The sequence below is a fragment of the Sturnira hondurensis genome, unplaced genomic scaffold (genome assembly GCF_014824575.4).
Source record: "Sturnira hondurensis isolate 20B ecotype Veracruz unplaced genomic scaffold, ASM1482457v3 Scaffold0003693, whole genome shotgun sequence".
Lineage (NCBI taxonomy): Eukaryota > Metazoa > Chordata > Mammalia > Chiroptera > Phyllostomidae > Sturnira > Sturnira hondurensis.
The window spans coordinates 3,623,484-3,649,135 of NW_028076324.1; the positions used below are offsets into that span (position 1 = coordinate 3,623,484).

The 25,652-nt window shown below is 48.5% G+C and overlaps 1 protein-coding gene and 1 long non-coding RNA gene across 3 annotated transcripts in view; one reads left to right on the plus strand and one right to left on the minus strand.

The window, feature by feature from the left end:
- BLK (BLK proto-oncogene, Src family tyrosine kinase) overlaps nucleotides 1-5,599 on the minus strand; it is a 55,051-nt gene extending 49,452 nt beyond the window's left edge. For both annotated transcript variants that reach the window (XM_037042174.1, XM_037042176.1), the window contains exon 1: nucleotides 5,414-5,599. The gene's annotated coding sequence lies outside the window, so the exon portion shown is untranslated. The remainder of the gene's footprint in view (nucleotides 1-5,413) is intronic.
- Nucleotides 5,600-6,289: 690 nt separating this feature from the next.
- Nucleotides 6,290-24,185, plus strand: LOC118984327 (uncharacterized). Its single transcript, XR_005065909.1, has 3 exons — nucleotides 6,290-6,331; nucleotides 21,582-21,670; nucleotides 23,069-24,185. It is a non-coding gene; the product is annotated as an uncharacterized LOC118984327 (long non-coding RNA).
- Nucleotides 24,186-25,652: the final 1,467 nt, after the last annotated feature.

The following is a 25,652-nucleotide window of genomic DNA, read 5'->3' on the forward strand; positions in this document are numbered from 1 at the left end:
GGGGGTGCAGAGGTCACTCGGGTGCCACAGTGCCCGGGCCAAGCCTATCCTATGTCTCAGCCTGCATGCTTTGATCATTTTTCTCAATTTAGTTCTCACATCTGAGCTTGGAGCTGGATGTGACTGCGCCCATTCCCTAGAGAGCAGGTCACTCACACTCTCCCACATAGCAAGAGGCAGAGCCAGGTCCTCATGTAGGACTGGCTGGCCCCAAGACCCAGAACCTTCCTCTACCCCACATGGCCTTGCAGGGAGAAGATCATGCCAGAGGCCTGGTGACACCCCATCTCCTTCTGCAAGGACCCCCACAGCTCACTGTGGCTAAGGGTGATCATGAATCCTATATGCCTTCGCTCCTTTAAACTTCTTCCCTCATTCACTTGCATTTGAGGTCTTGTCTTAGTTTCTTTCAGTCAAGAACCATCTTGTAGGGTGCCTACCCATGCCAGACACCATCTGAGCAATGGGACCCAGAGGAGAATGGAGGGAGGACCTGGTCCCCACTCTGGAGCAGCTCAGGTCCAGAGGGGCAGCAGGTCTGAAAACAAAGAGCCCTGAGCATGCACAGGAGGTTTTCGGGGACACAGGGATAGACTTGGGCCCTGGTGACAGAAGAGAAGACATTGGTGCTAATCCTGAGAACTAGAGTGAATGGGACTTGCCCAGGTGAGAACACGTGGAGGGGACCCCGAGTGGAGGAGACCCCAAGTAGAGGGGCCGGTGGGGCATGGGCTGGTGCATTCAGAAGCAGCACGTAGCTGGTGCTGTCCAAGCTTCCAGGCTGGCAGCGTGGGGAGCAGGAGATGCGACAAGAACGGTCGTTTAGGCCCGGTGGTAATCACCACTCTTTAGTTGTGATCTTCATCTAAGGGTTGTGATTTTCATCTAAGTGCTGTCTTCCTGTAGCTTTGTAATTCTTTCTTCTTTCTCTCTTGCTTCCGAAACGTTTTTGTAATCTGTTTCAAACTTCACCTTTGAATAAGGGCACACCTGCTCTGCTGTGTCTGGGGCTGGGGGTAGAGGGGAGTCGGGGTAGGGTGTCAGGCTTCTCTGTTTCCTCCTCACCTCCCCACATACCTGAACCTCACAAGCAAGGCTGCTGGCCTCATCTGGCTGCTGCAGCTTCTAGGGCAGCAGAGTGGGCTCCCAAGGCCCAGTGGTCACTCAAGCAGGAACTGGCCCTTGGGTTCCACTCCAGGTCCCTAAGGCCACAGCTTCACTCAGAGGGGATTGTTTTCCAGCACAGCTCACAGTGCTTGGCTGGCCGCAGATTCCATGGCGTGGACTGAGCTCAGAGGACAGCAGATTCCACCAGGCAGTCTATGCAGGGTTGGGCCCCCACTTGCTCCTATTATTGGCTTTCTGCTTCCTAGCTGGGGAGGGGTCAGGGTTGGGTACTGGGCATGCACTTGGAGGCCCGAGGGTGTGATCCAGCCTAGTGAGCCCTGCTGGGCTGATAGAGGATGGGGTGCTTGGCTCTAAAACCCATGACACAGAGAGAGGTCTCAAAAATGTACGTTGGATGAGAAAATAAATGACCAATGAGAAACACCATCAAGGGAGGGAAAGTTAGGGCTTTCTTGGAGTAAGATGGGGGTTGAGAGAGAAAACGGTAAAAAATGAAGAAGGTCAGCTAGGTTCTAGAACACTCAGAGACTCAGCAGGGACCCCTGGGCTGTGGACTCATTTTCCCAAGCATGCTCGGATTTTGATCACTTCTGCTCTAAAGTTGGATACGTATGATTTTTTTTTCAAGCTTTAATTTAGAGTAATTTTAGGTTTGTGGAAAAATGACAAAGACGGTATAGAGACTTCGCGTATACCCTTTACTCAGCTTCCCCTAGTGTTAACATCTCACCTCTCCATGCTACAGTCGCCGGAACTGAGAAATTCACGTTGGTACAATGCTGCCAATTAAAATACTAGGCTTTCTTTAAGTTTCACCTGTTTGTCACCTGACTTTCACCTGACTTTGTATTGCTGTTGTTGTTCCAGGATTCAGTCCAGTCCAGGGTGTGAATTCTAGATTCAGTTGTCATGTCTCTGACGTGTGACCATTTGCCCAGCTTTCCTCGTTTTTCACGACCTTGACAAATTTGAAGATCAAACGGCCTGTAGACTGCCCCCTCAATTTGGGTTTGTCCGATGTTTTTCATGACTAGACTGGGATTAATGCATTTGGGGAAAGAATAGCACAGAGGTGAAGTATTTCCTCCTTGTATCATAGCAGGAGTTACGCAGTGCGTGACTTATCCCTCAAGATGTTAACCGTGATCAGCTGCCCGAGCTGCCATCTGCCAGGATTCTCCACTGCAAAGCTTCTGCTTTTCCCTTTCCATCTGCGTGTCCAGTCCTCACTCAAGGGGAGGGGAATCCAGCTCCCATCCGGGAAAGAGGAGTATCTCCATATATATTATACAGAATTCTCCCCTATAACTAGGGAAGCACAATGATATAGCAATTGTTTAGTTGCTTGGCAGTGTGGACAGTTGAGGGTAAAAGCAGTGGCCAGGTAGAAAATGACTGGAAAAGGTGTCAGAACCCTAGAATTTTAAAAAATACAACACGCTACCAATTGTCCTTTCTTTTCCACAGATGGACAAATAGATCTCTTAAACAAGAAGATCACCATTAAACCTATTCCATCACCCTACCCCTGAATGCCTGAAAAAATGGAAAACCTTGTCAAAAACAAACAAAATGAAACAAAAGCAACAACTCATCATTCACCTTGAGCCAGACACTCCCATGTGTCACAGCTGGCCTCTGTCGGCTCTGCTCCATAGCTAGCAATGCCCTCTGGCATTGAGAGGCTGAGTAACTTTTGGAGCCCCCCTGGCTGTCATGTGTGTGCCCAGCCATATCCCCAGCCCACGGATTTGTCTGTCTTCTTCTGTAGCAGGATCTACTTTGAATGAATAAACTTTCACAAATCAAAAGAGAAAGAGAGAGAGAGCATTCACTGCAAAATGGCAGCATAGGCAGACATGGCTTGCCTCTTTGCACAATCACATCAAAATTACAACTAAGATATAAAACAACTATCACTTAGGAAAACCAGAAATTGAGCTGAATGGAAGTTTGACAATCCCAAAATTGAGGTGAACCGAAGCGAAGTTTGACAACTACAGAGTTAAGGAAACCACACCTATCTAGACTGGTAGGAAGGGCACAGACACAGAAGAGCTGGTCCAAGTGAATAAAAATTAGGGAGAGATATCCCAGGAGCAAAGAGTCCCAGCCCCACACCAGGCCCACCCCCCAGCCCAGGGTTCCAGTGCCGGGAAGATATGTCCCCACAACTTCTGGCTACAAAAACCAATGGGGATTGAGTCGGTGAAAGGAACTGCTGGAGCCTTAAGCAGTTCCTCTTAAAGAACCCCCACACAGACCCACTTACTCAGACTCACTCCTTCTGAGCTCCAGCATTAAGGTAGCAGCTTGAAAAGCACCAGTGGTAAACAGGGAGAAACTGAAGTGTCTGGCATCAGGGTGAGCAGAGGCTATTGTCCCTTTGATAAGCCCTCCCCCCATACAGCCTGTAGGCTGGTGCCATATCTGAGGCTCCAGGAACCTGGCTATCACTGTTTGACCTACCTTGGAGATCCCCAGAGGCTCTGCCCCACCCAATTTATGCTCCTACCCAAGCTGGTTTTCCTAGGAATGGCTAGTCTTGATGCAGGCTTCACAACTTCCTAAATCCTATGAAGTAAGAAAGAGCTGGCTTCAGTGAGCCAAGACCCAGTACTCACAGCAGACAGATTAGAATCACAGCTTGGTTTTGCTTGGGAATCTCTAAACCCAGCACAAGTAGCAGCCACCTCAGATTGCTTTACAGTTTAGGCTGGGTGCCCCAGGCAAAACACAGGTAGAGACTGATCTTGGCCTATACCACCTGGGAAATTCCAAGGGCCAGCATACCCAGTGGAGAGCTACAGACCATGTAGGAGCACCACCACCCTGCCCCTAAACAGCTGGTCCTCCACGGAGAGCGGAGGTTGGTGGCAAGTGGTCACAGTCAATCCTTGGAACTGACTGACCTGGGTAAATCCCTTCCATTAATCTGCCAACAGCAACCAAGGCTCAACTACAAAAGGACAGTGTACTGAACCCACACAAAGGGCCCACCATGAGCACCTAGCCTGGGTGACAGGGGAAGCTGTGCCACTGGACCCTACAGGACACCTACTACATTAGGCCACACTACCAAGACACAGAGTCAATGCAGCTCTACCTAATACATAGAAACAAACACAGGGAGGCTGCCAAAATGAAGAGACAAAGAAACATGGCCCAAATGAAAGAACGGGTCAAAACTCTAGAAAAAGAGCTAAATGAAATGGAGATAAACAATCTATCAGATGCAGGGTTCGAAACACTGGTTATAAGGATGCTCAAGAAACTTAGTGAGGACCTCAACAGCATTAAAAAAGATCCAGTCAGAAATGAAGGATTCATTAACTGAAATAAAGAATAATTTCCAGGGAAACAACAGTAGAATGGATGAAGCTGAGAATCAAATCAATGCTTTGGAACATAAGGAAGCAGGAAAACTCAAAACAAACAAACAAACAAAATCCCCAAGCAAACCTTACAGAACAGCAAGAAGGAAAAAGAATCCAAAAAAATTAGGATAGTATAAGCAGCCTCTGGGACAACTTCAAGAGGTCCAACAGTCACATCATAGGGGTGCCAATAGGAGAAGAGGCAGAACAAGAAACTGGAAATCTATCTATCTATTTTTTTTTCTGGAAAAAAATAGTGGGAAAAAGCTTCCCTAATTCTGTGAAGGAAATAGACATGCAAGCACAGAAAGCACAGAAAGTCCCAAACACGATGGATGCAGAGAGGCCCACTCCAAGATACATCATAATTAAAATGCCAAATGTTTCAGATAAAGAGAGACTCTTAAAAGCAGCAAGAAAAAAGAGTTTGTTACCAGATGGTTGGCAGATGGGAGGGGCTTATGGGAGAATGGAGGAAGAAGTGAGGGGATTAGGAAGCACAAATAGGTAGTCACAGAATAGCCATGGGGATGTAAAGTACAGCATAGGGAGTGGAGAGGCCAAAGAACTTAGGCATACGACCCATGGACATGAACAATGCTAGGGGGATTGCCTGAGGGAGTGGGGGGTGCTGGGTGGAGGAGGGTAAAGGGGGAAAATCAGGACAACTCTAATAGCATAATCAATTAAATATAATTAAAGAGAAAACAACCTCTCTAAAATTGAAATGAACCAGTGATGGAACAATCTATTCGTAGCTGTGGCTCAGACCATATTAATGTCTTCTCTCTCTGTCTGTAACATCCGTAGCAACGTTCCTGACTGCTTTCTCAACTACGGGCCTTACAGCACTGTTTGTACAGTTTAAGGAAATGAGATGGCCTAGAAGGCAGAAGATGCAGTCTTACCTTGGCAGCACTCAGTGGCTCTTCACCATAGCTCGTCAAATCCCAGCATCCATGTGGTGTAATGGCCTCCTACTTATAACCAGCAACTGCTGATGCAATCCTAAAGGAAAAGCCCATCTCAGCTGTCTCAGTCAGTTCATACAGCTCGTGGCTTCCTGCCCACCACAAGCGCGGGGCAGAGGTGGCAGGATCTTCAGTCTGTGCACCAGCTGCCCCCCAGGAGCCCCTCCCCTCCTGAGGAGCCCCGCCCCTCCCGAGCACTTTGAAAGCTTCCATGGGTTCCCTGGGTCCAATGGGCGCCACTGCCCCAGAATGGCCCATGAGCAGCTGGTCTTTCTCTGGCCCTGGGCCACATTGGTCAGAATACCCCTGTGCCACCAGAAAGTTTTCTCAGGGGGGTTTGGTTTACCAACACGGGTGGTGTTTTTCCTACACGAGCCTGGCAGAATTAGTAAGCCTTCAAGCTAACTCTATCAGGTATTTTGCTTTGCAGCATTTGTCTGCAGTACAGCAAAAAGCTTGGGATCCACTGCCTGGTGCCTTCTGTGCAAGCCAGGGCCTCTGTCTGGTCTCTCAGCCTTGTTGGTTTGGCTTTCCAAATGCTGTTGATAATGCCTGGCCCGTGAGATACTGTGAGCATGAGTGATAGCAAGGGTGTGAGGGAAGGGCACAGAATTGGCTCTCAATAGCTAGTACCTGTTTTTTTTGTTTGTTTGTTATTTTATAGCACTCTAGCCAGGCGTTGATTCTGCTCTCAGAGCCTGTCCAAAGTGCTGCTTCACTTGGCTATGAAAACTTAGAGGGGCAGAGACTGAAGGAGGACACTGAGGAAGGGCCTTAAAATCTAGAGTGGAGAGGAGCTGTCCCGGACTTCACCAGCTGAGGGACCTCAGGAGACCTGCTGGTCCAGCCAGACAGGTGAGCCACCAGTTATCCACTTTCTTTTTTTAAGTTAAATTTAGAAATTTGGGGGGGGGGGGTCATTGCTTTCTGTTACATGTACCAAAGAAAGCCAGTGGGTGGGCTCCTCTCCTGCCTTTATGTCTGGGGAGACTGGGGGGATGAAGTTCAGACAGACCTGCTTCTATCTCTGGTCTGAGACCACAGTCCACAGTCTCAGTTTCCCCATGGATTTCTTTCCTTGGATTTTAGGACAAAGACAATATTTCACTGTGTGTTCCTGGTTAAAAAAAAACAACAAGCCCCTTTTGACAGATGCTCATAGCAACATAGACTTCTTGGGTTTTAAGGCTCCTTGGAAAATTTTGCTTCTTTTCCCCAAAAGATTTTTGTGAAAATAAATAGATCAATGCAGGAAAAGTGTTTATTATAATATTTAGAACTTAGTAAGCTCCAAAGGACCGGTAGGTAATGCGGTGAGCCTAATCAACGTCCCAAATCTGGTCTTTGAAACAGCTTTGTCCTCTTCTGCTCTTGGCAGCAAAGGGCCCAGAGCAGCGTCCAGAGCTGGCTGTGCTCCGTGAATTGCAGCTATTAATTTTTTACAGTCTTCATCTCCTGACACCCAAGAGTTGGACCTAAGCATTAAATACAAGTTTAGAGACTCTTGAACTGCTTAAACTTACAGTTCAAACTTTACTGATTTGAGACAGGATAATTCAGTCCTGCTATATCAATTCAATTAGCACAAGAAATTTTGGGACTGTCTGCAGTAAGCACACGCCCAACTAAGGATAGAGATATAAGTAACAGTTACGATGATTATAGTCTAAGCGCAGCCATGGAAGCCTCCACAAAGCACAGTGTTTAACCAGAGGCACGGGCAATAACTCCATCAGGACTATTGGGGGAAGTTACCAAGGAGATGGCTTTGAACTTGATTTGTGACTAAGAATCCTGCAAATGTTTAGAGGCAGATGCCTAACTTGGTTGAACCTTTTTCTAAGCAAGGATCCAGTGATGTTGCCTAATTATATCTGCTGTTTTTATCAGTGGGGACTAAGCAAGTGACTTTTGGACAATTTTTACATACTTGGACTTGAGGATACCAAGAATATAGTGAGAAGCAGAAAATCTACCTTCATAAGGGGGAAATCCCTTTTTCCTCTGACTCTGGCTCATCTATTTAATTAAGGTTATAGTGTGAGGGGATGTGAGAGTTCAATTTGCAGGGAGGGGAGGTTTTACATTAGCTAGCTTATTGTGGTCTGGAAAAAAGAAACTTCATCTTTCTGTGTATCTCTAGAGGGGGGTTGAAAAAAGAAAAACCTAAAAATGATTCCCTCAGTCACTCAGAAAAGAACAAGGAAATGACTTTGCTCTTGGGTTTCAGGTGTCTGAGTTGAAGTGAAAGTTAATTTCAGCCATTTTAGCTCTGATGGAGTCACAGAATCCATGAGAGTGGCTTATGGGAAGTGGGGGAAAGAGCCAGAGAAGAGGATGTGAAGCACTGAGATGGGATAGGTGAGGCTAGGGGAGCCCTTTTTAGACACTTTTGTTGGGGAACCTCAGAGAGACCTCACAGGGCTACACTAAGCCTTGACCCAGGCTCTGAAACCCCCAGTTCAGTGTTCAGCTTCACTGGCTTTCTCATTTATTTTTGTAACATTTGAGGTAACTTATGCAAAATTCAGAGCTTTGCTTCCATGTGTCTTCACTGGCCTCTGTACACCAGTACATTTCTGATTCAGGCCAAAAGCTGTGGGCAGTAGAATATTTGAGTGGAAGAAACATTTAAAAAATCCAGTCCAAGATTCACTTCAGGAAAGGTGGTGTGAGAAGTTGGGCAATTTCCTTCTGAAAAAAAAAACACACCAAGTATGAAATTAGACAAAGTTGACAAAACCAACCATTTCAGGACACTGGAAAGTGACCAAAGGCACACAACAAATTGAAAAGCATTTAATCTTTAAAAACTGCTACTGCATCCAAATGGTCATGAGTCTGTGATCTTCTTGCTTAGGGGATCTACACCTCCTCCCCCTCCCTCAATCCCTTCGGTAACAAGAATCACAGCTTTACAGGTGGGAACAGTGAGTATGTTTTTAGGACTATTAGTGAAAACCAGCAGCTTTCTCAGCTGGAGGTGACAGATTAGGTCTGGGGTGGGGAAATGAAAACCTACAGTTTTATAAGGCAGAGGTCAAGGAATCAGTTTTAGCCAGGAAGTGAAAAACTGCAGCTTTATTGGTTTAGCCTCTTAACGGTTATAATCTCTGTTCAGAGTGGGAAGATCACCCCGACATGTGATGGGGAAAATCCTGGAAGTTTGGCAGCTATGAGAAGGCAGATATTTACAATATCCAATCCTGGATATTGTAAACTCCCCACGCATCCCTGACTGACTGCTAAAGTATCACGAGCCAGGGAGACCCCGTGGTGCAGAAAAGGTGGACGGCAGGGGAGACCTGAGGACTTCCTGCACATTTGAATTTGCCACTCCCACTACAAACAGCTTGGGTAACAGAAAGTGGGAGGTTTGCATGTTCAAGGTGCCTGAACGTAACCTCTGTCTCAATGATTGTTCGACCATTAAACAATGCAGAAACAGGGGACACCTTTAGAGAGCTGGACTAGAAAATGAAGTAAAACACTAAAAATAAAAACTACACAGTGACTTCAGTGGCTACATGTGATGGAGGAGACCAACACTGCAACTCAAATGCAGATCAGTTTCTAAAACAACCAACCAAACACTTTCAGGAAAATAAACCAGAAATCAGGGTTGCACTACAATGTCCAATTTTCAACCGGAAATTACTAGACATGCAAAGAAACAGAAAACTGTGACCAGAAAAAAAAAAGTCAATAGATTCTGACTCTAAGCTGTTATAGTTTGGTTCAAGGAATAAAAGGAAAATACACTTAAAGAATTATAACAATTAATGTTAACAGTGAATCAACAGAAAGGGAATCTCAACAGAGAAATGGAACTTATAAAAGGGACAAAATGGAATTTCTAGAGCGGCAAACTACAGACACTAACATTAAAAATTTGATAGATATGTTCAATAGGAGATCTGAGATGACAGAAGAAGAAGCTGTGAATTTGAAGATACAGCAATAAAAGTTAAGGCCACACAGTGTAAAATGTTCAAAATAAGTGTAATAGGAGTCCCAAAGGAGCAGAAAGCAAAAAAGGCACAGAAAAATTATTTAAGGAGAAACTAATTGAAAATGCTCCAGTGTTCATGAATAACATTGATTTCAAGAGTCAGTGTTGTGGTCTGAATGTTGTGTCCTCCCCCAAACTCATATGTTGAAACCTAAGGCCCAGAGTGATGATATTAGAAGGAAGAGCCTTTGGGTAGAGATGAGGTCATGAGCGTGAAGCCTCATAAAAGTTGGAAAGAAATTCAACCTCTCAGTTTTATTTATCTGGAAAAGAATTAGAGTTAGTGCCATTATAAAAGAGTCCTGAGAGTTCCTTCCTCCCTTCTACCATGTGAGGTTAGAGCAAAAAGATAGCCATCAATGAAGCAGGTCCTCACCAGACTCCAAGTCTGCTGGCACCTTGACCTTGGACTTCCCAGTCTCCAGAACAGTGGGAAATAATTTCTGTTGTTTATAAGCCACCCATCTATGCTATTTTGCTACAACAGCCCAAACCAACTAGGACAGGCATGAAACTACATGAACCCAACATAACATAAGCACAAAGAGAACCACACCTCAACATCAGGGGCCAAATATTGAAAAATCAAATAAAAGATAATTTTGCAAGCAGCAAGAGAAAAAAATAATGCAACATATTTATGGCAACAATATGATTAACAGTTGATATCTCGTCAGAAACAATAGTGATGGAAGGCAGTACAATGATATATTCCAAACACTAAAAGAACAAAAGAACTATCACCTAAGAATTCACTATCCAATAAAACTATCCTAGAAAAACGGAGTTGATATAAATACTTTTCCAGTTAAACAGAACTGGAGAGAATTTGTTTCTATCTGACTTACAGTACAAGAAAAACTAAAGGAAGTCCTTCTGACTGAAAGAAAATGATGCCAGATGGCAGCCAGTTCACAGAAAGGAACAAAAAGCATTGGGAATGGAGAGGATGTAGATAAATAAAACTATATATAATAACATAAATATCTTGTCTTCTCTTAACTTTTTAAAAACACATATGATTGCTTGAAGCACAAATTATAAAATCACACTGTAAGTTTATAACACATAAATACATTTGACAGTCATAACACAGAGGAGCATGAGAAATGGAGCAAAGTCAGTATTCATTTAAAGTACATCGTGATGGATTGAAGATGTAGCTCCAAAGTAAAGAGGAAAAGTGATCTCGGCAAATTAGCACACTAGGAGGTCCTGATGCTTGAACCCCTCCCCCGCAAAGAGACAACAACAAAAGTAACAAATAAAGAACAACAAACAGATGAAAATAGCTCTGGGAGAGCTCTGGAATGCAATGAAGAACTTGCATCAGCCCAACACAGCAAAACCAAACAAATCCCCAAACAAACAAACAAACAACAACAACAACAAAACCCCAAGAGAGGCTGCACAGAGAATCAGAGGAAGTGTCTTACCTGGGTCACCTCAGTCCCTCTGGCACAGCTGGGTGCCAAGAGGGACCCCATCACTATGACCTTCCCACATGAGGAAAGGAGATCAGGAAGACCCCAGCAGCTGCTGTAGACACCCAGAAGGTTTCACCACGGCTGACTCCCACAGTGTTTGCAGATGCTGCCCCAGCTAACAGAGCTGCCGGAGTCCATGCTGCTGTGCCCCCACCCAGAGAAGCCACGGCTATGCCCTCTCCCACACCCCGAGGAGACACTGCTGTGCTCCCTGCCTTGAGAATGAGCCACGACCGCGTGGCCAGGGCCAGAGCTGCTCTGTTCCCACCCCCTGCCCCCACCCCAGTGATCGCTGTTGGGTGGAAAGTTCTCTATATGCTGAGCCCAATGGATAGGTACCCGGAGAGTCTGTCCCCAGCTCCTTCACAATCTGCTGAGGACACTAAGCTTCCTATTTATGTCCACACCCAGTACTATCACCCCATTATAAGGCATCATGGGCCTAGACAATGGCCTTTTCCCCAGGAACCTCCCTTTAGTTACCTAATTTTATTTTCTTGATGGTACTTAACAGTAGCTAAAGTTACCTTGTTGGTTGGTTAATTTGAACATTACTCCCTGGCTTTGCTCACTAGAATGAAGGTAGCCCCCACAAAAGAGGTTTTATTGTTCCTGTCCATCCTCACACTCTCTCCAGCCCCTCGAACAGTTCTTAGCACATTGAAAGTGCCCGGTTGTAGTTACTTGAATGATGGAAAAAACTTTCATCTGGGTCATATTGTGCCCATCGGACAGGGTTAAGAGAAGGACTTGCCCAAGGCTGCAAGCTGGCGAGCAGGAACACTAGGACTAGCGCCAGGTCTCCTGACCCGCAGTCCAGTCCTCCTCTTTCTCCAGCACTTGGCCTCTTAGAAAGCTCTTCCCAGACTTCCATTCCACAATCCCACTAATGACTGGTTTCAGCTGAGAGCAGATGTCCTGGGAGCTTCAAACCCTGAAGGCCGAGCTGCCACAAGTCAGACCTTCTCAATCATTTAAAGAGAGGTCAGCAACGCCTGCAGCTTGGCAGCCCAAGGCCCTCTCCAGGCCCCCTGGGGGCGCCAGCTGGAGCCCCTGCTGGTAAGTCGAGGCTGAGTCGGTAGAAGCTCTTTCAGAGCTGAGGGCCCAGGAGGGTCCTAGTTACTCAGTGGGACACAGAACAAGCCCCAAGAACATGAGGAAATAGGCCAGGGCTGGGCTTGAGGCTGGGGCAACCCAGTGGCTACAAGGACTGGGAACTGGAGAATTCTCCCCAGCGAGATGGGGGAGGCCTCACAGATCAGGCCTGAAAGAACTCCCCCACTACCTGAAGTACTCTCATTTACAGATTGCCTTGCTACCTTGTTCCAAAAAGGACTGTAGTTACACTAAAGTGATTCACATCTACAAGACATTTAAATAAAACATTTTTAAGTAGATGCGGGGAAATGAGTCAAAGGGGAGAACAAGAGGAGGAAGGTGAGACAGAGCCAGGAACAAGAATAGTAGGCCCAAGCCTGCCGTGAAGTCCTGTCCACTGGGCTTGGTTAGTGGGCCAACAGGTCCTACTGGTTGAGATATAACTGGCCGCCTCACTAGGAGGAAGGAGATCTGTCAGTATCTAGCAAAAGAGAAAAGGCCTGTCAATTGCACCTCCAGGAACCTACGCCGGAGAAGCACAGGTAGACAAGGATGACGCGGTACCATGTGACTGGTACAGTGAAAATGTCCGTCGGGAAGGGTCTGTGAAGAAGCCCAGATTCATGTGAATCAACACCAAGCACCCACTGGGGAGGAAAAGGCAAATTGCAAAGTCACACATGCAGGGTTATGCCATTAGTTAAAAATGCAAACGAACAAAATGAAATGTGTGCGTGTGCACGCGTTTCATATACTCATGTGCATGAAAGTGAAGCTGTAACTGAGGAAAATAAATTCCAAACTCACAGCGGTGATTATTTCTGGGGAGGGGTGAGTGGCAGGGGCTAGTCAGAGGGGACTTAGCTTTACCTATAATATCTAATCATTTTAAAAGAAGAATCAATTTACTTGGAGTTAATTATACTTTTTAGGACAATATACAGCATGAGAAAACGTAGAAGCAAATATACTGAATATTTTTTTTTAAATATTTTATTTATTTATTTACCTTTAGAGGGGAAGGGGAGAGGGAGAGAAACATCAATGTGTGGTTGCCTTTTGTGCATCCCCTGCTGGGAGTTGGCCTGCAGGGAACTGGCCTGCAACCCAGGCATGTGCCCTGACTGGGAATCAAACCGGGACCCTCTGGTTCACAGGCCTGTGCTCAATCCACTGAGCTACACCAGCCAGGGCTATACTGAATATTAATAAAAGTTAGTTATGGGTGATGAATATGAATGATTATTCTTTTCTTTTTGAACTGTTTGATTTTTTTCTTATTTTCCAAATGTACCATATCTGCAAAGAAATGGGACCAAAACCAATGCTGAAGGCACCAAAACCTTTGTCCTGGGACAGTGCCAGAAACCGGGCTCTCTGATGAGCACGCAGGCCGGGGTCTGGCAGCGCCAGGCTCAGAGTCAGCAGCGAGAGGACCAGGGGCTGCCTTGGCCTTTCGTACCTCAGTTCTCCACATCTCAGGCCTCCCAGGCAGCCCACCCCTATGGCTTTGGCCTCCCAGCACCCTCCCTCTTAGCTCGTGTAATTTCCCACAGACAAGGCCTGCCCAGACCCTGGCCCCCACTCTAGCCCAAACAGTTTCCCAAACAGGACTCCCAGGAGAGTGTCTGGCCTATGAAGGGCCTACAGCCAGGGGGGCGGGGGGGGGGGCTAGATTCTCATTACCTTGCTCAAGCCATCAGGAGGGACCCACTGGCCACTGAGAGATGAACTCGAGGCTCAGAAATGTCCTAAGACCCACCCCACCCCCTCTTGCTCTGCCCCTACTTGGTGCACACGCATTCCAGACATCCAGGTGCAAACACCTCAGCTGCCTGGGCCTTGGGGGAAGGTGGGGCAAGTAGTGGAATTTCCCCAAGTGGCATTTAATGAATGAGAAGCATTTTAATGCGCCTCACTCCCCAGCTCAGGGCTGGAGGGGGAAAAGAAGTCCTAGACTGGCGGCCAGTTGTGGAGGCATTGGAGGAAGTGACCCTCTCTCGTCTCAGCCTCTTCATCTGCAGAAAGGACATGAAGTTTGTCCCTTGCTGAAAAAGAAGGTGAAGTGAGTAATCAACTACCCTTTTTATCACCTTAGAAAAGAGGACCAATCACACAGGCCTATTAATAACGGGGAGAGATCCTTCCTGTCTTTCTGTGAAGTCAGTATGGGAGGACCAGTGGTGGCCAGATCACATCGTGGGTGAACTAAGGGAGCCCCATCAAGCTCCTTCCTGGGGTGGGAGAGGACCAATGACCAAGCCCTCAAACCTCCAACCCCATCACCAGCTGTCCTTCCAGAACGTTTCTGGGATCCTAGGTTCAGCTGGCTCCCCTTCCATTCATTCTTTAGCAAAGGACACTGAGCACAAGGGTTTATAAGCAGGTGTGCTCATTCAGCCCTTCATTTGTGCATACATAGCTGGGTTAGGGACCCATGAGTCCCAGCCCTGGGAGGTGGTATGGGGCACTAGCAACATTTCCAGGAATGAAGTGAGTGAGATGCCATCCCTGACCTTACAGGCCTTGGAATCTATTAGGAGAGATGAACACGAGATTGGTGACATCGGGGTGGAGTGTTAGGATAGCACTTTGCCCCTGGTGACGGGGAAGCATGGGTGAGGGCACCAATTTTAGTTAGAGGAGTAGATACTGGGGGAAAGGGAGAGGGGAAATAGAATTCACACACTTAGGGAAAGATTAGAGGATCTATGAGTTTCAGGACCTGCAAATAGGTACACTTGACTGGATGTATGAAGCATTTCTCTACCGTTTTCTAACACATAAGTCAGATCATGCAAGAAAAATGATCTAGCCTGGAACCTAGTATTTTGCAGGTGCTGAGTGTATTGTGCGGGCATGTTGAATGTGAATGGGTTTCAAAAACCAATGATTCTCCTGATGGCAAGAAGCCTTTTGTAAAAACACAGTTCAGAAGGAGTGTGATGTTTGGGTCTTAACTGTATTTAAACTTAGCTTCTGCCTGACTTCTTTTTGCCTCCATCTGATTTCTCTCAGACTCTGAGATTCCACAGGCCTGAGTAGTTTGCGTGGCTGGACTTTAGGTTAAGAAAGGTCAGTTGGGGATGGGGTAAAGTTGAGCGGATTTTATACATTCTAAGGAACTCTTCCCTCCCAACTGCTGACAGGTCATTTTTTCCCAACTGGAAAACTACAAAGATATCCTAACCCCTTCAGGACCATAATCCCTGACTTGTAAGGATGAAGAAGTACCTCCAGCTCAGAAAACTTGTGGGAGCGACTTCCTCGTGAGTCCCCCCGGGTGCCATGGTTGGGGTGTGTAAATATGACCGAGACATGATGAGATCTGTTTGGGGAGGAGAAGTGGGCTATGGCCAGTTTCTCTGGGGAGACAAAGGCCAGTAGCAGCCAGTTTCTCCAAGGAAAAAAAGGCCCTGAGCACCCTCCTCCATAGCCTTTTATTGGGTTGTAACACACAGGAATACAGGGCGGCAAGGATCAAACAGTAAATAACATTTCAAAGAAATCTGAGGGCTTAGTATGAGTCAGTGTCTGTCAGGAAGAGAGTTGCAGAAACTTTGGGAGACATACTCATTTCCTGCTCGAACCCTTAACATATGACTGAAAGCGCTCTTAGCAGAGCAGATTTCACAGGTTTATCAGCAAGTCTTTGTGATGCCAGATTTTTCCCCAGGACACGCTCTAGCAAGGCAAGGAGCTGCACCTCTCCCAACAGGTATTCAGGCTTAAGGGGACTAGAGCCAGGAAGCGCTTCTCCCAGAGGACATGGGAACATGGGGACTCGGGCTATCTCAAAGCTGGGGGGGGGGAGTCAATTGCTCTTTGTTGCAGAGCCACCCCCCCCACCAAGTCCTTCCATGAAGGCCTCCCAAGTGATCAAGTCTGGCTTAGGTTGCCCCCTGCTGTGAGGGGTCTTATCCATCATTGACTTCCGACCAAGCTTTGGGGCCAGGGAGAGGAAACCGAGGCAGCGTTTGCTACCAGAGACAGGCTTTGTCTCCTGCGGCTGCCATTCCAAAGTTCATCCCTCGACCTTAGCCTCAAGGGGTCGAGATACAATTCCTAAAACCAGGCAGAGGGGTCTACAACAAAAACTGAGGTCAGGTCCAAGGAGGAGAGGGTGGGTCCTACAGAGAGAAGGTGTGATGAGGCTGCCCTGAGGTGGGGCTTTGCCACAGGAGCGGTTTGGCTGCAGAACTCTTAGCCCAGGGCTGACCTGGCTTTTCCTGCAACAGGTAGACTGCCCAGGGCTGCATGGACCAAGGCCTTCATGACTGGGCAGCAGGAGAGTCAGGCTATTAGTTCTTTCTGGTCACTTCCTGTTCACATCAGAGGCTCTGGGCTCCAGGACACCAGGACACCGGAGAAGAACATCCTAGTCCCACTGTCTTAGTCCACTGGGGCTGCTCCAACCAAATACTACAGGCCGGGTGGCGTACACACAGCAGAAGTTTATTGCTCACAGTGCTGAAGGCTGGAGTCCAAGATCAAGGCACCAGCAGACTGTGCTGGTTAGAGCCCACTTCTTGGTTCATAGCTGGTGCCTACTTCCTGCACCCTCACACGGTGGAAGGGGAGAGGGGGCTATAGGGGATCTCTTTATAATGACACTCATTCCACTCACGTGGGCTTCAGTCTCAAGATCTAATCACCTCCCAAAGGCCTTGCCTCCTAAGAGCACCTGTGGGGGTGAGGATTCCAAAATATGAATTTGGCGGGGGGGACACATTCAAACCATAGCACCCATTCTGAACAGTTTTCTTCCCTTCTCTTTTCTTTCTCAACTTCTATTCCTCCTTCTCCCCCTCACTTTCTTCCTCCCTCCTCCTTCTCTCTCCCTCCCTCTTTCTCTCCTTCTCATAAGCCTATGGCATCATCCCCAACTACCATTTGCAATGAGGGAATGCTGCTTGCTAAACACATTGACCTGACCAGGAAACATTAACCCGAAAGTGATTCATTGGCGGTCCTGCCGATGCAATCTCGCTGTGCATTCATCAGTCCGTTGTCTGCACCTTGGTTTCTCTCATCCCAATGTGCATTCGATAGGTCCCTCTGTGTGCCTGTATTTCTTTTTCTCTCCCTGTCTGCTGCCAGTTCTCTCTGTGAACCAGAAACAGTCATAGTCATAAGATGTTAGTCAGTTGAGTGGTAGCTGACCCCGCCGAAGTGGCTGGCTGTATCCCTGCTGGGACGTGCCCTGAGTCTGTGCCTGAAACCTGTGGCCGAGCCACGAGGCATGTTTGTCTGCTCCGTGCTCCATCCTGTTTTTCCGGTGTCAGATTCCCAGCAGAGCTACCTCGTGTTCAACGAAGACAAATAAGGCAGCTGAGATATTTGGAAATCCTGCCAGCTTGATTGCCCAATATTTGCTCACACCATGTATTAGACTAGAATGAGGTACAGTCATGCTCCGTTTCGGGTGGTGCACAATCAGAGACTCATTTGGCTCACAGACATGATAAGAAACATTTATCAGGTGCCTGCTCGGTGCCAAACATTATTTCAGGCATTGTGTAGGCATTAATTCTAATCCTCACAACAACTCAGAGTGGTAGGTGTGCGGGTGAGAAAACTGACACTCAGAAGGGTTAGATATTTGCCCAAACAAGCCTGATAACAAGGAACAGAGCCAGGGACAGACCCAAGCTTCCAGAAGCCTGAACTGTATAGTATAAGAACACAGTTGACCTCTGAACAACACAAGTTTGAACCGCACGGGTGCACTTATAGGTGGTTTTTTTCCAATAAATACTGTAAATATATTTTATCCTCCTTATGATTAACTTTTCTTTAAGCTTACTTTATTGTAAGAATACAGTGTATAATACACAAACATATAAAACATGCATTAATTAACTGTTCGTTATCAGTAAGGCTTCCAGTCAACAGCAGGACATTCACATTAAGTTCTGGACAAATCAAAAGTCACACTCAGATTTTTGATTGTGAGGAGAGCCTATGCCCCTGACCCCCGTGTTGTTCAGGTTACCCGTATTTCCTCCCCACCTCGATCGCCGATCAGGATGGGATGGGAGAGAAAGTGTGTATCCCATTTGTTTTAACGTCGATGGAGAAGTCGGTTTGAGTTGATTTTAGGAGAGCAGCTATGTACAAGGAAGATTCTGCTTCCACTTAGGGAGTTGTGTACTTGCAGTGGAATTCTTAGAAAGGGGCTGGGTATGAGGATCCGAAGACCAGCTTCCCCTAGAATCCCTTCCCAGGGCTCTGTGGGATGAATGAAAAGCGCTCTTATCTTCTGCAACCTAGCCTTGATCCCACCCCTAAAGTCCATGATTATGGTTTAGGTTTCCTTAGTGATAGAATGATTAAGTTCAACTTCATTCCTGTTTGTGACAATTTCCCCCCCGACACCCTAAAGTATCATCCCAGACTGGCTGGTGGAAATGGAAAGAATAAACTCCTTAGCAGCAGCTGTTGGCTCAGCCATTAGGTGCACTGTTGAGTTTGTGAAGCAATGGGCTTCTCTGCGTTTGCTTCCATCACGAGCAGAGAGTTCTGCTGGAGGCCCTAGACTTCCTCCTCCTGCTTTCAGGTCTAGGACCACCTCACCTCCCACCCCCATCCACCCACCAAAGTTAAAGCAGGGCAGAGAATAAGCAGACTCTCCCCAAGGATAGGGGGTACAGCCTTGTTCCAAGTGTCTCACTTGCAACTTCTCATCCCAGCCTTGTGACAAGCCCACCAGACCCACTCCGTCCAGCTGGCCTTGACCTCTTGCTACCCCAGAGTTTCAGTATCTGCCAGACCCTCCCACCTTGCAGTTTCTGGTCCTGCTTTCTCCCACTGCCCAGAATGAAAGATTCTATTCAGTTGGGCGGGGGGCAGTATCATGAAATCATGGATCAGGAGATGCCAGAGCTTGACTTCCTCGTGTCAGTGATGAGAAAATCAGCCAACAGGGAAAGTGAGTTGACAAAGGTCTAATTAGTAACAGAGCCTGGTCTAGAACCTGGATCTCCTCTTTCCTATCCAGGGCACTTCCCATCATTCAAAGGAGCCTGGCTCCCTGGGTGAGATGGTACTTAGAACAACCTAGAAGCCTCTCTCTCACCCATCAGGGCTGCTCCACTGAAGTCATTAGTGGCATCATTTCTGACTTCCTTCAAATGTACATGCCCTAGGAGACCTTTTCCCAGTGGTCACTGGGATGCGGCGGGCCTGGCCCTGGACATATTCATCTAGATGATGAGTCCCACAGGCGTCCCCAAGATATGAGAGCCAACCGCAGCAGGTGCCGAGACGCCACAGTGAGGAGGAGAGTGAGTCCCATGACAACAGCTCCTGTCTGTGTGCAGCACCGAGTGTCTTTGCCTCTTAAGCAAACCAGCAAGCCAGGCCCAGAATCAGGCCCACCCCTGGCACTGGACAGGTCCTAAGCAAATGCACACATGGAGGCCCACAGGCCATGTGTCCAAATATTCGAGTGTTGTAAACCAAGCTGACAAACTGTTAGGCAACGTTGGTTCTCTCCTCTTGCCTTAACACATACGCCTTTATGACAACCTCAAAGGCAGGTTATAAATCTGCATCCTTGGACCCTGGCCCGTGCGGGGTTGGGGGTGTGAGGCCTCAGACCTAACGGTGGCCCTCCTTCTCTCTTTTCCCACCTGAGGACCCTTGTGCTGAGGCAAGGGCACCCCAGACCAAGAGTCCAGCCTTCACCCCACGCTGCACAGACCAGGAGAGAGGCCAGCATGGGCCTGAACGCAGGCCATTTGGCAAAAAAATTTCTGAGTCCTGATTGTTAGAGCATGGAGTAGAAGAGAAGGAGGTAACTGTGGGTGGACAGGTCCCCTGGCCCCACGGCCATTCTCCCTTAATAGGCCCAGAGCTGGGCTTTCTGAAGCATAGGGTCCAAAGCAGGTCTCTTTACCCATGTATGAGGGGAGGAGCCCCCCCCAAAGGAATTCATGGATAAAAAACTGTACTTATTTGTACATGTTTAAACTTCAGTCACCTTCAAAGCACTCTCCATTTGATATAAACACCTATCGAGACCCTTTTCCCACAGTTCAAAACAATTTTTGAACTCATTGGTTCTGCCATTCTTTGTTTCACCTCGAGCCACATCAGGAAAATGTTCCCCTTTGAGGACTTTTTTCATCCTGGAAAACAAAAACGAAGTCACTTAGGATGAGATTGGGCGAATAGGGAGAGTGGGGCGTGGCTGTCATGCCGTTTGTTGGTCAAAACCTGCTGAACACTCAGTGTGGTAGAGCAGGTACACTCATATGACACCCATCGTGAGTCATGTGTCACCCATCACGGTAGGCAAACACATGGAAAGAGTCTAAAAAAAATTTGCTGAAGCTGAACGCAGCCCCTCACAACAATGCCAGCTAGTACACTGATACAGATGGGTTCCTAGAACACTCACGTAGTGGGGGAAGCCTGTACTATAAGAGACCCATCCACCAGAAGATAATTCCCTTTCTTGAGGGGTTCCCTCTTGTATATGAACAGTATTATTAAAATTATTTCTATTTTATAGATGAAGTCGCTGCAGCTCAGAAAATTTGAGAGACTTCTCACAGGCACACACCAGTAACCGGAAGAGTTGGGACTCACACCTGGGTCTGTCTGCCCATAGATCCCCCGTTGCCCCCCTTCTCAGTGCTGCTTTTCCCATTGACCGCCAGCAGCTGGGACATGCAGTGAGCCATGTCTTGCTGTGGGTCTGGACTTCCCTTGCCTCCCACTGCTGGTGAAATGGATACATTCTCTTTATTAGTCTCCTTGCCCACAGTCTTGTCCCCTTGTGTCCCCAGCTTCTCTGAGATATAAAAGCCCTGGCAGGCTCCCTTCTTAACCCTTCACCTTCAGGGTCACATCCACAGACCTTACCTTGGCCCATCACACTCTCGCACTCTTCTCCTCGGCCACACTGAATCCCTCTCTGTCTTCAACATGCCGTTGCAAATGCTATTTGTTCTCTGGCCACGACGTACCTCAGGCCTCCCCACTACCTCTCCTAGCCGGCTCCTACTCGATTTCCGCCTCTGGGCTCAGATGGCAGCTGCCCCCTCTCCACCTCCAGTTCTAAGGTGGCTGCTTTTTACATTATCTTTCCTACTCTGATAAGCTGCAGGTACAGTGTCCCCATGCCATCAGGGAGCACAGGGCAAGCCACCCACACTGCTCATTGAACGAATGGGCTCCGTACATGATGGGAACCTCCTATGATTGAGTCAGCCTGATTCAGTACCTCCACCTGCCTCCCACCCCTGTGATAATAGAGCAAAGAAAAGCCATTCCTGATACCAGCATCAGTGCCAAATGGTAAACATTTCGTGGATCCTCTTGAAATGCTAGGCCCCCAGATAGAAAAATCTCTCTCGAAGGCAGAGGGTAGAAGCTAGTGGACTCCAGCCCAGGACTGGGAGCTGTAATTGCTCCCTGGAGCAGGGGAGGGTACCATCTTCATGTCCTCCATACAATAGAGCCAAACAGAAATTTGTTTCTTCTCTCATTCAGCCAATAGGACTACATTGGAATCACCACGAAGGATACCCAGGAGCCTTAGACAATGCAGTTTGCCCTTGAGTAACTTAAAGACTCCAGTGGGAACAGGTAAGACTAATTTAGAGAGTGTTTTGTGCTGTGGGGGTGCCAAGAAGGCAGAGACTCCACTCAGCTGTGATGCCTTCTCTGTGCTCCTTTGGGGGAAAGACAAATCCTCATAATAGTCTGCTGGGTGCATGGGATGTGCCCTGGCACCCCCACCCTGTCACCTCTCTGGCATCATCTCCCATAGTTCTCCTCGCTCCCCTGCTCACTGTACCCCAGTGTGAGGCCCCTCACGCTCCCTCAATTTCGGCAGATATGTTTTGCACGGTCTGTTCCCTCTGCCTAGGACACCCTTCCCCCAGATACCTCATGACCAACTCCCACATCTTCTTCAAATCTTTGCTCAAATGTCGCCTTATTAATCAGGCCATTCCTGCCCACCATGCTTGGGTCAAGCCCACTGTGGTTACTTAGGCTGCTCTGCCCATTGCTTGGGGGGACAGCAGGGTCAGTGTGGTCGGGTCTGAAGTGCCTTAGACTCAGAGTTAGACAGTCCCAGTGCCCTCCACTACCAGCTGTGTGACTTTGAGTTAGCCCCCGAGTCCCCTCAAGCTTGGTGTCCTCATAGGTAAGATAAGGAAAATGTTTCTTGACTCCCTTATTTCACAGGATTTCTGTAGGTTCAAAACAGACGACGTCTCACTCATCTTGGGACCTCTGGAAGGGAAACCGCTCTATAACCTGTAAAGTGCTGTGCTAACGACAGTGAGGTGGCTGCCTGCCGAGACAGGCACTCACTAAAGAGGTCCAGACCCCCGGGTCAGCCGTCTCACGCAGCATTTCATCTCATGTCTTGAAAGTCAGAGGGGGTCAGTTTGACCAGGACTAATTCAAAAGGCATCTCTAAAGTCAGTGTGTTGTTTCCAAGTCCAAACTCACAGGCTTGGCCTAGTGTCCCCTGGTCCAAAGGGCCAACTTGAGTGGAAGAGTCCCCAGGTGGCATTGCTGCTCTGAGGGGTCATGCGGATCCCCCCACCCATCATGGGGCTCCTACCCAGACTCATACATAAAAGGCAGCTCCATACAAAGCAGGAGATATCAGGCACCCCAACCACAGGGCCATCTTTTCTTTGTGGCAGTGTTTCTTTGTTTTAATTTTTCATTTGTTTATCTTTAGAGGGGAAGGGAAAGAGAGAGAGAGAAATATCAATGTATGGTTGCCTCTCGTGCATCCCCCATTGGGAACTGGCCTGCAACCCAGGCATGTGCCCTGACTGGGAATCGAACCAGTGACCCTTTGGTTTGCAGACCGGCGCTCAACCGACTGAGCTACACCAGCCAGGGCTGTGGTAGTGTTTCTTTAGGTTGCTAGTTACAGAAACTGTTCATTGTAGAAAGCACAGGGATTTAATGCAAGTCTATGGAAGAAGTGTAAAATGCTCCGTTTTTTACATTTTACAGGAGGTTGCCCAGTCCCCAAGTCTAGACAGAGTGCTCAGCCTGCAAACATGGTTCCTGCCACCCAGTGCCTACAGCCCCTGGAAGGATATATACTAATCAAGTGACCACGGGAAGAAAGATAAAACGACAGCTGGTTCATGAGGGAGAGGTAGGTGAGGCTGCAAGGACGTGCAACCTGGGGTCTTCCCGGGAGGCAGAAGTGCAGTTAGCCCTAAGGAGGAGCAGGTGTATAAAAGGACCCAGAAGAGCGTCTATCTGGAAAGCTGAGCATCAGCACAAGGTGAGGCTCAAGAGGTGGACAGAGCTGGACCATGCAGGCCCGGTCAGTCACGCCCAGGGTTTAATCCTGGGAATAATGGGAGTTGGTAGAGGGCTTTATGCACTGACAAGCCAGGACTGGATTTCCATTTTGAAGAGTTTGCTCTGGCTGTGAAGGAGTAATTGGCTCAGGGGGAGGCAGGTGGGAAGCCAAGAGTGGGTGCTGGGCATCCACAAGAGGCTGTTGCCGGAGATGGGGCAACCTGATGGTGACTTGGGCCTGGGCAGAGGCAGAAGGGATGGAAGAAGGGGAGGATGGGGTCGATATCTAGGAGCTGGAATCAAGAGGTTGAGTGAATGCTGTGACTCCCCAAAAGACCCCTGTTTAAGTACACTTGCTAGCTGAGAAGCATTAACCTGTTCGTGTGAAGAGGTGCCCACATTAGCAGGATGTCTCTTTACACTAAGTCCATTACTAGAGGTGCTAGTGAAAGGGGCAAAGAAGGAAGTGGGTGAAGGGTTCCATGGGCAGATGAAGTAAAGGACACAGACACCAGGGGGCAGCACAAGAATCTTGGTGCCTAGTCCCTACAGAAAATAAGATCAGCCACTTCCCACTGAGCCTGGGGTCAAGTCACTTTGTAGCTTCTTGTTCAAGTGTGTGCTTCTGTCCGTGGAAGATAAAGACACCTGTGCTGCCCACCCAGTGCTACTGTGAGCATGGCAGATTAGATAACTCTGAGGGACCTGCTAACCCGAAGCATCTAGGAAAGGAACCTGACCATGTCTCAGGCTGCCCTGAGAATGAGGCTAACTTCTAGTAATCCACCCTGGGACTTGGGATCCTGGGAGGAGGTGGAGACCCCTGTCTGCAGTCAGGATTGATCCTAAGGGCCAAAATGGGGCAGCCCTGGCTGCTGTCCTGTGTGTGTCTTAGGCGCCTGGATCTCTAGGCTCTGGGGGGGCAGCAATTAGATTTAGACTGTAACCATCTCTAGTGGTTGACAGAGCGCATAGTATTTTATGCCACGAAGCACCCTTGTGGTTTGTGGGAGAAACACATGCTTTGGGGCCGGTCCCTCCAACTACTCCCAGCTGGTCTGGGAGACAGAGCTGGAAGAATTTCTGTTTTCTGCTTCACTTCTGGTTTCTTCTTAACCACTCTGAGTCTCAGTTTCCTCATCTGTAACCTAGAGATCAGCCCCCCGCCCCCACCCCCACCCCCCAGCTGAGTTGCTCTGACAGTGTGACACTCTTTAGGCACCGGGTAATGGGAGTTGCTGCTGGTAGATGAAAGCCACTTGTGGGTGGAGTGTAAGCTCTGGGTTTGGCGATGCCTGAAGAGGGTTCTTCTGCCCCCTCCACGCAAGCAAACTGCTGACAGTGGCAAAGCCACGTTGCCATGTTTATGGGAAAACTGCTTTGGTTTCGCATTTAAAAGAAAAAGGATACTTGGGTTTGGTTTCGTCTAGGGTTTGGCAAATGCATGTGGCTGGGCGCCGCTGGGATCCTGGTCCGGGAACGTGCAACTAGCCGGGCGTTAGGACCCAGAGCGAGTCTCCGGACCTGGCTAGTCCAGGTCCCGGAGCCGCGGGAGGAGAGGCATGAATGAGAGGCTGAAGGGGTTCTCGGCTGAAAGGGCTGGCGGCGGAATAGCTCTGCTGTCGCCAGGCAACCGTCCTGACGCAACGCAAAAAAAAAAAAAAAAAAAAAAAAAGTCCCTTAAAAAAAGAATAGTGCTGAGAATTCACGGGAGCACTAGAGAGGAGGCAGCAGCCGGCTTAGCCCCCCGAGGCCGGGGCCGGAGGCTGTGGAACGGGGAGCCCGTGTCCTGTGGAGGAGGCGGGGACCTTGGTGACACCCCTGGAAGGAGCCTCTGAGCACCCTGGAAGGTAGGTTTGCAGCAGGAGCGGGAGGTTCCCTGGGCTGGGAATCGGACTGGTGGTGATGCGGCTGTTGCCGGCGATGCTGGCTGGGGAGGGGGCTCGGGCGCGCAGGTCTCCTGGGCGGGCAGTGGCAGGGAGCAGCCTGCCTGGGTCTGCGGGAGCTCCCATCTCAGAGCACCCTGAAGTGGACACCCACTCCTGGGGCTCTTCCCTGGGGGGTGGGGGCGTGGGACGCGTGGCTGGACACCATCGCCCACGTCTCAGCTAGCCCCCTCCAGGTTAAGATCTGGGTGGAGAAATGGGGTACCAGGTCTCAGAGCGGGGAGCCCCATTTGGTCTTTCCAGGTCTATTCCCAGACCGGGGGTCATCTGCAAGCCCATCCTGTCCCTTCTGCCTACTTCAGACTCAGTGACATGGAAGTTCCTGCCCCAAGGATGGC